At 42.3% G+C, this 17,427-nt stretch overlaps 1 long non-coding RNA gene across 1 annotated transcript; it reads right to left on the bottom strand.

The window, feature by feature from the left end:
- Window positions 1-372: 372 nt before the first annotated feature.
- Window positions 373-2,725, bottom strand: LOC112670636 (uncharacterized). The gene is made up of 2 exons (XR_003143098.3): window positions 2,343-2,725; window positions 373-1,148 (listed from the first exon to the last, which is right to left on the bottom strand). It is a non-coding gene; the product is annotated as an uncharacterized LOC112670636 (long non-coding RNA).
- Between the last annotated feature and the right edge of the window lie 14,702 nt (window positions 2,726-17,427).

Here is a 17,427-nt window from a genome sequence, read left to right as displayed (position 1 = left end):
GAACCAGAAACTGAAACTAGGGATGTGCTATTTTGACAATTTTCAAGAATCACCACTGGGATGCAGTGAGGAAAGTGATTCATTATTGGTAGGAGAAATAAAGGAAGGCTTCACAGTGGTGGCACAACCTGGACACTGATCAGTAGGGGTCCCCTGGGTGGAGAAAACGGACAAGTGACAAATGCCTGGGCGCAAGCAGAACCTGGGAAGTAGAATAAATACAACAGTCTTGGATGTAATCAAAAGAAATCAAGGAGTAGATAGGTATTTGTTAACCCTTTACTTTGAGGATCAGAACACAGACGGCTCTCCCTTCGTCTCCTAGGTACAGAACATGTTGTGCATTTGTTACCCACATTCACACACAACTAATTCCATTTTCATAAACTTTATTGGTTCCACCGCATTCTTTATAGCTACTGATTTTATACACTCTTCTCATCAAACTGCAGGTTGATTATTTCGCTTTGTACATATTGTAGTAATTGAATTGCTTACTTTAATGGCACGATGGTTTTTGCACACTTGGCCAGTGACACTGCTGACATAGCACACTTCATCTCACTTTACTGCATTGTTCTTATTAATTCTTCCACAGCCAGCTAAGCTGTTTCTCTTGGGAATTGCCTGGGAGGCAGAAAGTCTTATTTCTGTCCACTTTGGTATTCCTGAGGATGAGCAGAATTTTGAATTGGTTTCACTTTCCAGTAAATACAGGCTGCCTTGTTCCAAATCAGGGAGTGTTTTGCTGATCCAATGCTGTATAACAAACCACACTGAGAAATTCAGTGGCTTCAAATAACAACGACTGTTCATTGCGTTTCATGATTTTATGGGTCGACTGGGCTCACCTGGAAGGTTCTTCTGCTCCACATGGTGTTTGATGGGGCTGCAGTCCAGCAGGGGCTTCGCTAAGATGGCACTGTTAAGTGGGCTCACCAACGTGGCTGGCAGCCAGCGTTGGCTCTGGACTGGAGGTTCCACAGGGCTGTCAGCCAGAGTACCTTAGTTCTCCTCCATTTGGTCTTTCCCCACGGCTTGAGCTTCTCATAGCATAGTCTAGATCGTAGCATTTCTAGCGCCCAAGAGCAGAAACTACAGATGTCTTAAGTCTCAGCCTTGGATGTCACAGTGTGGCTTTTCTTATCCTGTGGGAGGAAGAAAGTCACAGGGCCAGACTCAAGGTGAGAGGCTGTAGACTGCACCTGTTGAGGAGAGCTGTGGCAAAGCATTTGCAGCCCTGTGCAACTCACTTAAGTGGTGTCCCTGTGGACATCAATTTGCCTGCTGAGGACACGATGTACCACAAAATGTAGCTCTGACATTGCACACTTGTCTCACAAATGCATAAGTCTACTGCATTTCTTGGAAATCAGCTCAGAGGCCAGCACCATCCCCTCCTTTTTAAAGAAGTTATCTTACTGCTACGGAGAATAATTAGATTCAGGACCTATGCTTCTGTTTGCACTTCTAGCTCACCACTAGTGATGACCATTGGTAAATAAGAGCACGTTTGCATTTCACTTTTTCATTTATAGTTTGTCCCAATTGCATTTTTGGTTGACTAAAACTTCTATATCTTTTACAACCTCTAATCAAAAAAGAGCTCTAATCAAAGCAGGCTTAAATAGGTCTCCTTGAGAACAACGTTGTAAGCAGCAGCATAATTTGCCAATTGTTCTGGTCTGATGTTGGGATGAACTCTTAGCTATAACATTTGTCCAAGGCAATATTTTTCTAAATATTGCCAAATTGGTCTGGCATTTTGTACAAATTCATTTATTCATTAGTCCATCCATTCATACATCACCTTTTGGGCATTTCCACTTGGATAACCCACTCCAGTGCTATTGATACAAAGATAAATGAGACAGAGCCCCTGCCTGCCCTTCCCAGTCAGAGGAACTGAAATGTACACACCTGTGTATTTAACACGCTAAGCAGTGATGAGGGCAATGCTGGTGTAAAGCAAGGGATGAGGAAACACAGGCCAAAGGGCAATCATTTTGCCTAAGAGAGTCAGGGAAGGCTTTGTAGAGTATTTACAGGAGAAGGGCAGATGCCACGGGAAGGAGCAGCAGAGGAGCTGGGAGAGGTGGGTTGGGGCAGATTGGAAAAGGCATTGAATGCTGCATTTGGCTGCCCTCCTCTGAGCAGTGGTGAGAGGGCATAGGTTTCTAATAAGCAAGGGACACTGTCCTGAAGGATGACACTTTTGGCATTGTGGTATGGGAATTGGAGGAGAGTGTTTCAGAAAACATCTTATAGAAAAAGCACACAGGAAAAAAGAAAAAGAAAAAGCACACAGATGTAAGAAGGGGCGGCACATATGAAAAACTCACAAATGGGTCAGTATTGCTAGAGGAGTGGAGGTGGCTCAGTAAAACCAGTGGCATCCCACGATGTCATTCCAAGTGGTGCCAGGCACCCAACTGTTTGGTCCCCAGTCTTCTGTGGTCTGGGTGGGCAACTAAAGCCTCTAGTGTGTGTCTCTGTACCCAAATGTTTCTCCTGCCCATGGCATTGGGACACCTTGGCAGTGGACTGCCTTCCCAGGCTACCAGTCCTTCTTGGCTCTTCACACTCCCTCTACTGTGCAGCTCCCCAGCTTCGCCCTGCCAGAGAGGTTCCCCCTGCCACTCTGCTCCATGTCATGTCCACTTTGATCCTTGTCTTGTTGGAGTAGAGGGGTCACAGAGCCCCTGGCTGTTGTAACTCTTGGCTCCTGGGGGGGAAAAACAGAATTAAGATATCAAAGTCCTTTATGATCTGTAAAGTTGTGTACAAACAGTATTATTGCCATCACAGTGAGGTCTAGAATTCTGTAAATCATTGGTGGTAAGGAGCCTGTGTGTTTTTAATTTCCTTTAAGGCACTTGGCCCAGTCTTTGGTGTTATATATATCCTCCATAAGTAATAATGCGTAACTAATAGTAATAACATATAGTTTATTTAATATCTCTGTTTATCCCTTCCAAGTATTGGGGTAATTTTTCCTCCAAGTCTTGGGTTCTGTGGACTATTTTAAATATACACCAACGGGCACCTGGGTGGTTCAGTTGGTTGAGTGTTGACTCTTGATTTCAACTCAGGTCATGACCTCAGGGTTGTGGGATCAAGCCCCATGTCAGGCTCTGCGCTTAGTGTGGAGTCCACTTGTCTTTCTACTCCTGACCTCCACTCCCCTTATGCAAGCTCTCTTTCTCAAATAAATAAATAAATAAATAAATACATACATACATACATACATACATAAAATATTTTTAAAATGTGTACCAAAGTTCTAGAGTTCTTTATCAATCCTTTCCTTCCCATTTTGGAATTTTAATACAACAGACAACTGGCCATTAAAGCCTATATATCATGAGAGTGTAGGGACAAAATTAAAGATGAGAAATTAATGAGACAATGAGACACCACTTCACGCCCATTAGGGTGGCTATAATAAAAAAGGTAATAACAAGTGTTGGGGGGATGTGGAAAAATTGGAAACATCATACACTACTGATGGAAATGTAAAGTGATGATTTGAAAACAGTTTGGCAGGTCCTCAAAAATGTTTAACATAGGCTTATCACGGGACCTAGAAATTGCTCTCCGAGATGTATATCCAAGAGAATTGAAAAGTTATGTTCACATTAAAACTCGTACATAGGGATCCCTGGGTGGCGCAGCGGTTTGGCACCTGCCTTTGGCCCAGGGCGTGATCCTGGAGACCCGGGATCGAATCCCACGTCAGGCTCCTGGTGCATGGAGCCTGCTTCTCCCTCTGCCTGTGTCTCTGCCTCTCTCTCTCTCTCTCTCTCTCTCTCTCTCTCTGTGTGACTGTCATAAATAAATAAAAAAAAAATTAAAACTCGTACATAAATGTTCACTACAGTGTTAATGACCACAAAGTGAAAACAATCCACATATCCATGAATGGATAAGCCAAATGTGGTATATGCATGTAATGGAATATTATTCTGCCCCTAAAAGGAATGAAGTACTGATACATGCCACAATCTAAACAAACGTCGAAAGCATTATGCTGAATGAAAGAAGGCAAAAGACAGAAGACCATGTACTGTATGATTTTGTTTCTATGAAACATTCAGAAAAGACAAATTCATAGAGACGGAGGGTAGGCTGCTGTTTGCCTAGGGCTGTGTGTCAGGTGGGGAGGGCAAAGGGGGGTGGCCACGAAGGGTATGGATTTTACTGAGGGGTGGTGAAATGTTCTAAAATTGATTGATGATCGTGGAACTCTGTAAATATACTGAAAACCACTGAGCTTTAAGTTTTTTAAAAAAATTTTATTTATTTATTCATGAGAGACAGAGAGAGGGAGAGAGAGAGAGAGAGAGAGAGGCAGAGACACAGGCAGAGGGGGAAGCAGGCTCTATGCAGGGAGCCCGATATGGGGACTTGATCCCAGATCCCAGGATCAGGACCTGAGATGCTCAACCACTGAGCCACCCAGGTGCCCCGAACTTTAAGTTTTAAGTGGGTAAATTGTATGGCATGTGAATTATATCTCAATGAAGTTCTTTTAAAAAAGAAAGGACTGCAGAGAGATTTATAGCATTCCAACTTTTTTTTTTTTTGGTGCCCATCTATCTTCTAGTTCTGATCAGCCCTTCATGATGAGCTCCTCAGCTCCAAGACTGAAGTTGTGACCCCCACTACAATTCTCCCCCGTCCCTGCAAGGTGCTGCACACGTAGTCGGCCTCTCAGCCACCCTTCCTTTCCCAGAATCCTTAGTGAACCATTCCCTACTTCTGCAGCATAAGCCTTGTCCCTGGCTCTATAAATCACCCTCTCCATTCTGCTCTCTCACTTTAAAGTGATCTGAGATACTTTGTATAAAGGATGGAGCAGCACATAAAAATAACTAGTATTGTACCGATTTGTCTCATCCGGTGGTTTGGAGGATACATATTTGTAAAGTTCTAGCAAATGTGAGAAGCCACAGAAAATTGCCTCTCATCCAAATGGAAGAGCTAGATTTTTTATTTTGTTTTATTGATCAGTGAGGTAGGTGCAATGATATTTTACTTCATAGTTTTTCTGCAGGAGTGACATCCCCCCAGTCTGCCGAAACTGCCAGGCCAACTAAATGAGCCAGCCAATGTGCAGCACACCGGAGGCAGCCATAAGGAAGGCCGCCCCTCTGGATTCATGGGCCCGCCAGCTGCATCCCCCTAGACTGCAAAAGCAACTTGAAATATATGACTTACTCAGGGAGCACTTTGTTACGGACAAGTTGAAAGAGTCTGTTTGACAGTTGAAGTCAGACCATTTTGATTTTTACATAAAGATAGTTAAACATTGTCTTGACAGGTTTATTCTAATTTGGTAAAGGCCATAATTTTATAGGATGGTAACTGTTTCCTTGCAGTCATGATTCCTGCTGTTACTCTTACATTTTCTTCTAATTGGCAGATTGATGGGCTCCCAAGAATTTGCTCAAAAACCATTTGCAGAAGAAGAAAGACATTTGATTTCAGAGGGGCTTACTTTCTCCTCTGAAATACTACTTCTAATAACATTGGTATGGGGGCTGTTTTTACACACAATTTACAAATGATTTCTGGCATATTAATGGATTTTTGCCTATTTAAATTTTATTTGTATGAAACATGCTTAGTTTAAAAGTCAACTACTACTACAAGAGCTCTAAAGAAAAACAGCAATTCTTTCCCAACCAACCCCCTCCCCCAATTCCTGCTTCCATGAGATTCCAGGAAATTCCTTTCATCTCTTTAGCTGTTTCTCCCATTATTTCCTTCACATTTCTAAATAAAAATATTATACTGCTATTTATTTTTCAGGTCTAGATATTGCTCATTAACTTCCTGCTATGGGAGATCAGAATTCAGCTCTCATATTTCTCCACCTTAATCATCACTGGAATTTTTTTCTTCTCTACCCTATGGGATCCTCTAATTTATTTTGTTTAAGATTTATTTATTTGAGATAGAGCAAGAGAGAGTGCACAGGCAGGGGGAAGGGCAGAGGGAGAGAGTCTTCAAGCAGACTCCCCACTGAGCACGGAGGCCAACTCGGGGCTCTATCCCATAACCCATGAGATCATGACCTGAGCGGAAACCAAGAGTTGAATGCTCAACCGATTACACCACACAGGCACCCTGGATCCTCTAATTTTTGTGTGTTTGTTGTTATGGTTGTTGTTAACTTCGTGTCTTGCTTGTTTTGGTGGAGCCAAAACCTCTACCTTGTTTTGGTGGAGCATCTTCTCGAGTAACTTTCTGAAAAGTAATACCTGGAAGACACATTCTGAGATCTTATCTTTCTTTTCCCTTCATTTTTGGTTGAAAGCTTAGCTAGGTATGAGACTCTCGTTTGGAAAGTATTTTCCCTTAGGACCTCAAGACATTATTCCATGGTCTTCTAACTTCTCGTATTGCTACTGAGTCTGATACCATTCTGGTTCTGCATGTGACTGTTCTCTCCACTCGTACCCTCGCACCCCCACCCCCACCCTGGCTTTCTCTGAGTTTTTATTCTTTATCCTTAAAACTAAAATATTATGACCTGCTTTGCTGTGGGTAATTTTCATTCATTGTGCTGGGCCTTTGTTGGATCCATTCACACTGAAAACTCACACCCTTCAGGAACATTTTCTTGTATAATTTTTTAGATAATTCCCTGGTCTGTTTTATCTGTCCTATCTTTCAGAAATTAGACTTGCTGAATTCATTCTCCACTTTCGCTTCTCTACATTTTTGCCTATTCTGTTTTCTGGAAGAGTTCACCAATTACCTGTCAATTCTATTACATTTAAAATCTCCATTATCATGTATTTAAGTTCCAAGGGCTTTTTAGTGCCCATTGGCTATTCCTCTTTTCCAGTATTCTTACTAGTTTTCTTCCTCTCTGAGGATGTATGTTCCCTGAAGTCTTGTCCTGCTCCCTGCACTGCCTGTGTGTCCTATACTGTACTTGCATCATGGAACAGATAACTCAATGCACAGCTCTAATATGACTGAGCCAAATTAACTGAAGGAAATCACTATTGAAATTTTTATCTTTTTGTTTCTAGAGACACTACACCATACAGAGTCTCTTCCTTATATGTTTGACTTCCCCCTCTTCTCCCCGTCTTTAATCGAGAAGCAGTAAGTTGATGGGTCTGTTTCTAAACTTCAAAAGAAAAAAAATACCTCTGAGACTCTCCTTATTCTCACAGTTTCAATTCTTCCCTCAGTGTGAATCCATGGTGCTTCAGTCTATATTTCCATACTGTCTCATGCATAAGACCTGGTTTTATATCAACTACTGCCTATCAGACATTTCCTCTTGAAGATTCTGACATACTTTGAAGGCAACTTGTTTGCCCTAAACTACTTTCAAACCAATTTCCCACAAAATTAACTGCCCCCAGCAGCATTTCCCTCAGTCTCTCAGACTTGAAACTCAGAAACCACCTATTGGCCATTCTCGCCTTTAATTCCCTTAATCCGTCAGCACTCAGCTGATGCTTACTCAGAATTTCTCATATTCACACATACCTCTCCATTCATTATCATCCTTCCATGGGAGGGAAGGTGTATCTGAGAATGTTCTATGTACTAGGGACTGTGGGGAGGCCCAGTGCCATGACACATGTAAGATGTGGTCTCTGTTCAAGAGGCTTATGACCTATGACCTGGAAAGGCATAAAACCCAAGTTAGAGCTATGTATACTCATCTTCTAGGTCCTTACTGTTGCAGGTTGGATTCTCCAGGAAGCAGACTCTGAGGAAGTGCAGGAAGTTTATTGGGGATGGAGAGGAGTGCTGCTGGAGTCGACACCCAAGGAAGGAAAAGGAAGTAGGTCTGGGCAAAGGGAGAAGATGACTTGTGATGTGGTCTTTGTGGCAGCCTCAGCAGACACTAAGCGGCGTTCTGAAGCTGGGACAACTCTAAAGAGTTGGGGCCTGGGAGCCAGAGCTTTATACTTCCATGGACCAGTCATTGGATACAGGGCACCAAGGGGGTGGCCCTTGGACAAAGCAGCTCCTTTTCAGAGGCAATCCCCAAGGGCTTCCTGCCAGCAGCACTCCCAGCACTCGGAAGGGTCAGGCTTATGTGGCTAGTGGAGACTTCTGGCATCCACCAGAACTATAGACTCAAGCATAGTCTTGGACAACTCAGCATAGATAACAAATAGGGGTTGGTTGACTGAGTAAAGAATTCAGGAAGAGTGAGGTAATCTTTCATTCATTCATTTTATTACATGCTAACCAGTCAGACTGTGTTAGGTACTAGATAAAAAATGATAGAATTCATAGGATCTGTCTTTAAAACGCTTGTAATCTTGTAGGGAATACCAAAAAGTAAGCAAACACTCTAATATTGTGAGAATCATGAAACAGAGGATTATAGACTAACAATGCATTTTCAAAGAAGTTTTAGGATGTTATAAAATGCCAAATGAAAAAAAGAGAGAGAGAGAATACAAACTGTTTAAACAGATTTGTTTAAGCATTCAATTTCTATCATGTATTTTTGTTAAGCTGATGCTAAAAAAAACCCCTTGCAATCTGATTTTTAAACTTTCTGAATGATTTATTAAAGTTACCAGTCACCTAGAAACACTGCGTTCACTAAACTATTGTCAGCCAATATTCTCTGTTGTTTTTTGCAGCATTTGATTTTTTTCCTTTCCTGAGTATGCAAAAGTATATGAATATATGTATAGAAAAAATGCTGGAAATAAATGCATTTAAATATTAACACGGCTTATAACCCCAAGTTGTTGGCTTATATGTGATTTTTTTCTCCTTTAAGTCTTTTTGTCTAAAATCTTTTAATTGTCCCAATTGCCTACAATAAATCTGAGTGTCTTTTATAACGAGGGGGGAAGTACTTTAAAATCCAGTGTGAACATGTTGTGGCAATGCCATGGGAACACAGAAGGAAAGGAAACTCAGAGCAGCGAGGGAGGGACAGCTCCTTGGATGAGGTCTAGCCTCTGCTGAACAGTAAGGGTGAGTTGATGTGGGATGAGGAAGGATGGGGTGTGCATGATGCTGGCATTGAATGCCATCTCAAGCAGAAGGAACAAAGCAGACTCCTGCCCCTGGGTGTGAAGAAGCATGTTGGGGGAACTTCAAGTTCAGAAAGGCTGAGAAGAAAGGGAACCATTGAGTGGTAAAAGATGAATCTGGAAGGGCAGGAAGGGAGCAGATCATGAAGAGCTGGAGGCATCAGGAATGTGGACTTCATCTGGAAGCCCGAGTCAGACACCCCCACACCAAGGTACCGAAGCCTGGAAGGACCTCTGGCTGAATGAGATGTTGATTAATGGACACGGTTGTGTGGAACTAAGTTAGAAGCAAAGGCTGATTTAGAATGAAAAGCTTCATGCCTGACGTGGAGTTTTCTGGCTGTAACAAGGCGACCTGATTCGGGCAGGGAAGGTGGTCTGCTGCACACAGAGGGAAAGTGATTCAGACGTGATCCTGGGCAACACACGTGCACGCATGTGCACACGCACACACATACACACACTCTAAGGACTCCAGCATCTGATTTTAAAAAGAACAGACAAGGGCGAGCCCGGGCTCACTCTGCATACTTTACAAGTGACAGCCAAGATTTGTAGGTAGCCCCATCCACAGACCGGAACTCCCCACAGGTCACTAACAGCGCCGTTAGCAGCCTGGGAATCCATTACAAACACATGTCCAATGCGGCAGGAATGCGTTTTGCTGAACATTTACCTTACCTTTGCAGAGCTCAGCATCTCTGTCTTGTGTGCCAGTTGGGCTGGGCTCACGAGGGAAGCCTGTGGATCTGCTTTTTTCCAGGGCACCTTGGAGAGCACCCATGCTACTTTTCTGTCTGTCTTGATTCCATCTGTGTGTCCCCACTGGTCACTACTTTTTCTCCTGCACCTGTCCCTCCCCCTCCTCCCTCCCCACTAGTACTGGCTCCTGGACTCTTACCCCTTGTCCCTCAGACGGCTGCATTATGCTTCTAACTGCAGCCCCGCTCACCTCCACCTCTTCTCCAACTTACCACCTGGACAATCTCGGGAGCAGAGATAGGAGGGAATCACTTCCCTGCTCAAAACTCTGACGATCTCTGGCAGAGTCCAAACTTCTCACCATTTTTCCATGCATGTCACATAATCTTGCCTCTGAGACCAGATCCCATCAACCTCCCAAGTGTTTCTCCTGCCTGCAGCTTTGTGGGAGCACTTGCCATCGCAGAGGCACAAACTTTGCAGGCTCACCCCTCACAGCCTGGTTTATGTTATGATTTTTTCCCCCCTTCTCTGCCAGGCTGTCATGGGAAGAACGGGTTTGGGGATTAGACCAGCGTGGGTTTTAATCCTGTAATGGCATTGCTGAGTATGTGATCTAGGGTAAGATATTCAATCTCCCTGCAGTTCCTTGTTTGTGAGGCAGGAATCTGTCTCCCTAAGAGGGCTGTTGAGAGGATTAAGTCAGAGAGTGTCTGTGCAACAGAATGTGGGAGAGGACTTATCCTGTCAAGTCAGCTCTCAATTGACTCTCCAAGGTGGAGACCGTAGGTGATAAGGAACCCCACAGTTGAGGGGTGGAATGAGACACATCCCCAAGGACTTACAAAGAGGGGCCTGTGAGATCCAGCAATCATGGCCCCAACAGACTGTGCAAGAGAAGGCCAGAGATTAACCGAGCTTCATGGGGCTGCATAAATTTGCCCAGTAACCCTGTCTCACTGGAGGTAAGAGGGCAAAAGCACATGATTGAGGGTGAAGTTTTCCCCCAAATATCCTCCTCAAAAAACCCTCTCTCTTGGTGCCTACTTGAAGCTTCAGCCCCAACATCGCTTTCCACAAAGATGTAAAAAAAAAAATCACGACCCCACCACACGTGAGCTCTCCAAGGGAGAAAGGTAGCAAAAGGCAGCCAATTACTGCCAGAGCACTTGGGTGGAGGCCAGTGTGGTTGCAGCAGCCAAAGTGTCTTGTTACTCAAAAGCTCTGCTGAGAATTTATTGCCCATCTTCTTCTAGTCAGGGAAGGTTGGCTGTAAGTTTGCCAGCTTGCTCAAATAAAGAGAGGAGGATATTGAACAATTACAGGGGCAGCTCATGAAGTCAGGCACAGCTGGTCTTCATGGGGATTGCAGATGGGAACTGGGAAGCCATTAGGGATCCAGGCAGGTTTAACCTTATCTGAGTTGGAAGTGTTGCTTTAGTCTAGACTGGACCTGAATTGGGCCTGTTTTCTTAATTAAAAGTGACCAGGGGAGATAGAGATCTGACATTGTCCAATGTCTGACAGACTGTCTTTGAAGGAGGCTAAGATGTTCCTAGATTAAAACCTACTTTACTGGGGCCATTCAGTAAAAAAGTATATCCTATATGTATAAACATTTAGCACATGTGTTTGGCATCTAATAAGTGCTCAATAACTATCAGCTATACCAATAATGGTTTTAATTGTTTTAGTATTATCACCTAGTGCGGGGCAACAGTATTATTATTAAAGTTATTATGTGCGGGCGCCTGGGTGCTCAGTTGGTTAAGTGTCTGCCTTCAGCTCAGGTCATGATCCCGGGGTCCTGGGATCAAGCTCCACATTGGGCTCCCTGCTCCACAGGGAGTCTGCTTCTCCCGCTCCCCCTGCTTGTGCTCTCTTACACGGTCTTTCTCTCTCTCCCACCCTCTTTCAAATAAGTAAATAAAATGTTTTTTTTAAAAAAAAAGTTATCATGGGCATATCTCTCCTTCGACTGGGCCAACACTCCATTTGTTGAATTAATTGTAGTGGGTGGGGGAAGAGCAAACTGCATGAACGTGGATTCCTTGAAGCCAACAATGAAGAGCCATGATGCACACAGGAACTAGCGGGGCCTGGGAGAGCCTGATGCCCAACACTAGAGTGTTCCATTCATTGGTTCCAACCGACTCTAGCCCAGGTATGTGGAGTTCTGGATTCTCTTCAGATATGATATGACTTCTGACAAGGAGCAGGGACAATAAGATTGAAGCGAAAGAAGGAGAAGGTAAGAAAAAAGACACTTCTAGGTGTCTTATTGTGTGCCATCGATAGTGCTGGGCCCTTTACATTTGTTATCCCATTTCATGAGATGAAATAAGGAGCAAATGCAAACCGTGGCTTGTATTACCCCAATAGGACATGGATAGAGTTTTTAAATGTGAAATGCTTATACAGAAAACTATGAGCCTTTTTTCTTCCATTATAATTTTTGTGTAAACATGAAATGACAAGAGTTTAAAGATGGAGCCTCCCTGGGCACAAGCATAAGAGCTCCTAATATAATCAAAATCCTCTTATTTATTTTCTTGCCTAAGTGGCTTCTCCCAGGAGGACAGCAGTTGCATTTCCTTCTTTCTGTGCAGCCGTGGTTGCAAATTAATGTTCTCTGCTATCAAAACAGCTATATGCACCTCTGCCAAATGTAGTTATCTCATCCAATAATAGGAACAGCCTAGAGACAGTGGAGTTTTAAACCCCAGATCTTAGAAATTCTGGGCAATTAGCCACTCACTTGCAGAAAAGAGCAAAGAAGGGCAAGGCTGCAGTAAAACAAAACCTTGTTGTGACAGCTGTTGTTCTAAATAATATCTCTTTTATAGTTCTAGACACTTCTCCCAGTCTATAGGCTAGCATGAGTGAATTGAGGTGATAAATGGGAGGAAAGAGAAGGTGAAGAATAATTAGCAAGTTCTCTGGTTAGAAGTGGTTCAAGGTGGCAGGAATTAATGGAGAATACCTTTACTTTCAAACTGGGATCAGAAGACATAAGGCTAAGAAAAAGTCATAGAAATGTAGTTTTAGAGAGAATTTTAGAATCAAGATATATCTGAAGCACATTAAGTGAATGATGTCTACCAGATTAAAGTCATATCTATATACAAGCCTGTAGAATTAAGTGGTAGCAATATAAAAATCTGTTGAATTAAATAAATCAGGTTTTTTTTTTTCTATATGTGTTCATTAGCAGGGTATAGTTTTCAATTTAGAAATAGCTAAGGTGAAAAACTACTGGTTCTAGACATCTATCTTAGGTTAGCTGTAGCTGGAAAGAATTTGCTTCCAAAGACCTGGCTTTAAAAAGTCTGCTGGAGGGCAGTCCGGGTGGCTCAGCAGGCTGGCGCCTCCTTCAGCCCAGGGCATGATCCTGGAGACCTGAGGGTTGAGTCCCACGTCGGGCTCCCTGCATGGAGCCTGCTTCTCCCTCTGCCTGTGTCTGCCTCTCTCTCTCTCTCTCTCTCTCTCTCTCTCTGTCTCTCATGAATAAATAAATGAAATCTTAAAAAAAAAAGCCTGTTGGAGATAGTCATAAATGCACCTACATGATTTGACTCAGTAAAAACTCGATGTGCCCTTAAAAGACTGTTGCTTTATCTTTCACTATTTATGTTGAGTAATTCTAACACATGACTGTCTTGTTGACCTGGCATTAGGTTTATATGGAAAAGTGGGCATAATTAGCTCACAGCTCATGGGAGGTAGGGCTAGAGGCCTCAGGTACTGTCCTAGACTGGCCCCAACTAGCTCTGGGGGTAATATCTTCCTGGCAGACACGGTTAGCTGCCTACCAGATATTCCCCCTCTTCTTGCCCCTCACTTCAGAAACATCATTTTGCCCAGAGCAACAATCTATCCAATTCAAAATATTGACTTCTCAAGATTCCATTGCAACCAGGGCTGATACTTCATCTTCTAATTTGTTGAATATATTCTCTTATTATTACTGCTGAGTAATCCCCTCAATTGTATGCATGGTTCTAGATTGTATTCATTGATTATACATTAAAAAGCAAATATTGGTTTTACCAAGACCCCAGGGAAATGAACAGGGCTAAAACCACCTCTTGCCTGGATTATCTTGTCCATGTATCTGGAAAGGAGTCATTTTAGAACTAACCTTTGATGTGTGGCATCAAGGAATCTTGATGCTAGGGCAAGATTTCTTTTCTTTCTTTCTGTCTTTCTTTTTTTTTTAGGATTTTATTTATTTATTTAGATTTATTTACTTAGAAGGAGAGAAAGAAAGAGAGTGTGTGAGCACAGGATTGGGGGAGAGAAAGAATCTTGAGCAGCTTTGTGCTGACTGTGGACCCCAACACCGGGCTCAATCTCACAACCGTGAGATCATGACCTGAGCCAAAATCAAGAGTCGGTTGCTTGACCGACTGAGCCACCCAGGTGCCCCAGGACAAAATTTCTGTTGGGAGAATGAATCAGGGTTTAAATTGGAAAACATTCAATTTAGAAAAAGTTTTATAAGATTTATTTATTTATTTATTCATGAGAGAGAGAGAGAGAGAGAGAGAGAGAGGCAGAGACACAGGCAGAGGGAGAAGCAGGCTCCATGCCAGGAGCCCAATGTGGGACTCAATCCTGGGACTCCAGGATCACGCCCTGGGCCAAAGGCAGGTGCCAAACCGCTGAGCCACCTAGGGATCCCCTAGAAAATGTTTTAAAGCTTTACAAAATTTCAAATGATGTTCATTGTTGACTGTCTTAAAAAATGAAGACCTCAGGATCGAAGAATCATAAGTACTTAAAAAAAATTAATACTTTTCTGTGTTTTTAAAATATTCTACAATGAAGATCTACTACTCTGTAACCAGAAAAAAAAAAAAGAGATTTTTAGAGCACAACAAAAGGATTTAGAGGAAGAAAGAAAGGTCTAATAACTCTAATTTCCCTAGAGAATAACATTACATAAAATAACATTAATAAAAATAAATATTAGTATTAACATTTTCATCAAATATGCTCTTGAATGTCATCTGCAGTTTGCTTCTACCGTGAGCATTCCAAGTAACTGAAATTTTTAATGTCCAAGGATTTAATAATGTGCTCTGTAAAATTCCCACTGATCTAATCATCTTTCTCCTTATGGACAGGCAAGAAAAGCCCATTATCTGCCATGCAAGATTCTGCTTCCAGAAATGGCCTAAATCATGGGTCTGGAAACAAGGATTGAGCAAATCCAAATAACTCCTGGCTAACACTAGTATGACATTTGGTTGGGGAAGATGTCCCGAGAGAAATGTAAACTATTTGAAAACATCCTGTTACTAAAACTTGGACATAAAAAAGAATGACAAACGGACCCAATAACTTCATTCTAAGCACGCATGAGTTTGGCTCCTGTGGATACATTCTAACCACATACTATTTGTCATGTCCTCTTATATGGATATCATCCCTACCACATGAGGAAAGATCCACTGACATTTATTACTCACCAAAGAACAGGTTGGAAGCAATCGGCACCCTCACTCCTGGCCTGGAGTTGAGCCGAGTGAGTCATAGAATCCCCAATCCTTGCTGAGTGTCTTGTTCAGCTTCCCTCCAAGGCTCACCCGTGGGGACTGATTAGAACCATCTGCTTAAGGGCTATTATGCTGATTAAAAAAATTAAAAACTACAAGTTGTCCAACAGGAGGAATACAAGAACCAACAGGGCAAAATGACCAGATCTTAAACCATGCTTGGACTGCATAATCCCTGCAAGGCTTCAGAGGCATCCAGCTGAGACCTCAGAAGGTGTGGGTCAAGTGTTCTGAGGCTTCCTTTCCACTGGGATTGGATCCATCGATGCAGGGATCCAGGAGCTCTGAGGCAGCGTGTGAATGTGACTGCTACATTTTCTCTGCTCTCAGTCCAGCTTCGTTTGGGAAAATTTGTGGAAAGGCTTTTTGGTCTGGGTAGTTTCTTTACTGGCAGATTTACTCTTTCAAGGTATTTTTAAGGCAAGGGAAGTGTAATAGGAAACTGAGGTGTATTAAGAGTTAGCTACTCTCTTGGAAAAAGTGGAATGATTAAGCGCACACTTTGAAGCATGCAATGTGTGATCAATATGTGGGGAGAGAGGATCGAGATGAGGAAATCTTAACTAGAAAGAGACAAGAGAAGGTTTCAGTGCTAACACCACTTAAAAGGCAAGCATTCCTCTGATAATGAACTGTAGCTACAAAACCACAAGGGGTGACTGCCGATTGCTTTATTAAAAAGTAAAAAGATGAGGATGTCTAGACAAGAAAATATTAGGGATCACGTCTTAAATGTTCTTGTACTGAAAAAAATATAAAACCATATACAGTTCTTTTTCATTTTCCTGCTTTTTCACAATCCAAACCCAAGAGATGAGGAAATTGTGGAAGAAATTACCTGGAACCCAGGGCCATTCCCACATAAAACATAAACAGATGCCTCAATGTGACTGAAACTTTTTTCTCATCTCCTTTGTAAGACAGTAGTTGCTTTGAGGATAAAGGTCTGTATCTGATTTTTTTTTTAACATTGTTCCTCCCACACACACACACCCCGTATTAGTCACAGAAAAGGCTCTCAATAAATGCTGGGTGAAAAAAAAATGCTAGGTGAGTTGAATTGAATTCAACTGAATTGTAATAGCTTGGAATTTTGTTGACCTTGTTCTGTAAGCCATATTTTCTGTTAGTTGCTGTTTAGATCTGCTGCTATTATCTCTACCATATGAAGAAAGATTAATTGCTATTATTACTCACCAAAGAACAGGTTGGAAGCAATCAACACCCTCACTCCTCGCCTGGGTTCAAGCCAAGTGAGTTCCAGAATCCTCAATCCTTGCTGAGTCCCCCGTCCAACTTCCCTCCAAGGCTTACCCGAGGGGACTGATTACAACCATCTGCTTAAGAGCTATTATTCTGACCAAAAAAAAAAAGCAAACTACAAATTGTCAAGCAGAGGGAATACAAGAACAGGGCAAAATGACCAGATCTTAAACCATGCTTGGAATGCGTAATCCCCACATGGCTTCAAATACATCCAGCTGAGACTTCAGAAAGTGTGCGTACAGATTAAAGATGGAGAATGAAGACCAGGGAGTTTGGGATAAAGAGAGTGAAATGTGGTCTCGATTGCCCCCATCTGTTAAATGAGGAAGATGGACAAGGATGACTTCGAGTTTCTTCAACCTGAGCACGTTATGAGTTTTGCTGCGTCCTTCCATCTCGTTGATATTTTTGCTTCTCACATCTCCCAATTCAATCTCCCCCTGAAATATTGCATTTTCTATTCATTCCATCACTATTAATCTAAAATATCAGAATGCCCAGCAAAGAGGGCCTTTAAATACAGTATTTATTAGATAAAATATGAGCCATTTCTATAACAGCACTACTGGCAATGTGGTTAGTAACACGTTGATAATGTCACTAGATGGTAATTTATTAATATGGAGAGTTATTCACAAGGAAAACCATGATATCATGATAAAAGAAACACTGGGACATCTGGAAGGAGATTCACCAATATTTGATTATCTCCGATGATAGGATTCTGACTGACTAGTCTTCTAGCATTTTTACACTGAACATAGATGACTTATGTTATAAAAATAGGAAAGAAATAAAATACTGAACCTATTATCATCCTAAAAAAAACTGCTAATGCTATTCTTAAACTTTTCCTTGGGAAA

Source organism: Canis lupus, chromosome 14 (assembly GCF_003254725.2).
Source record: "Canis lupus dingo isolate Sandy chromosome 14, ASM325472v2, whole genome shotgun sequence".
Classification (NCBI taxonomy): Eukaryota; Metazoa; Chordata; class Mammalia; order Carnivora; family Canidae; genus Canis; species Canis lupus.
The sequence above is the reverse complement of the archived record's forward strand: the minus strand, read 5'-3'. Positions and strand labels throughout refer to the sequence as shown.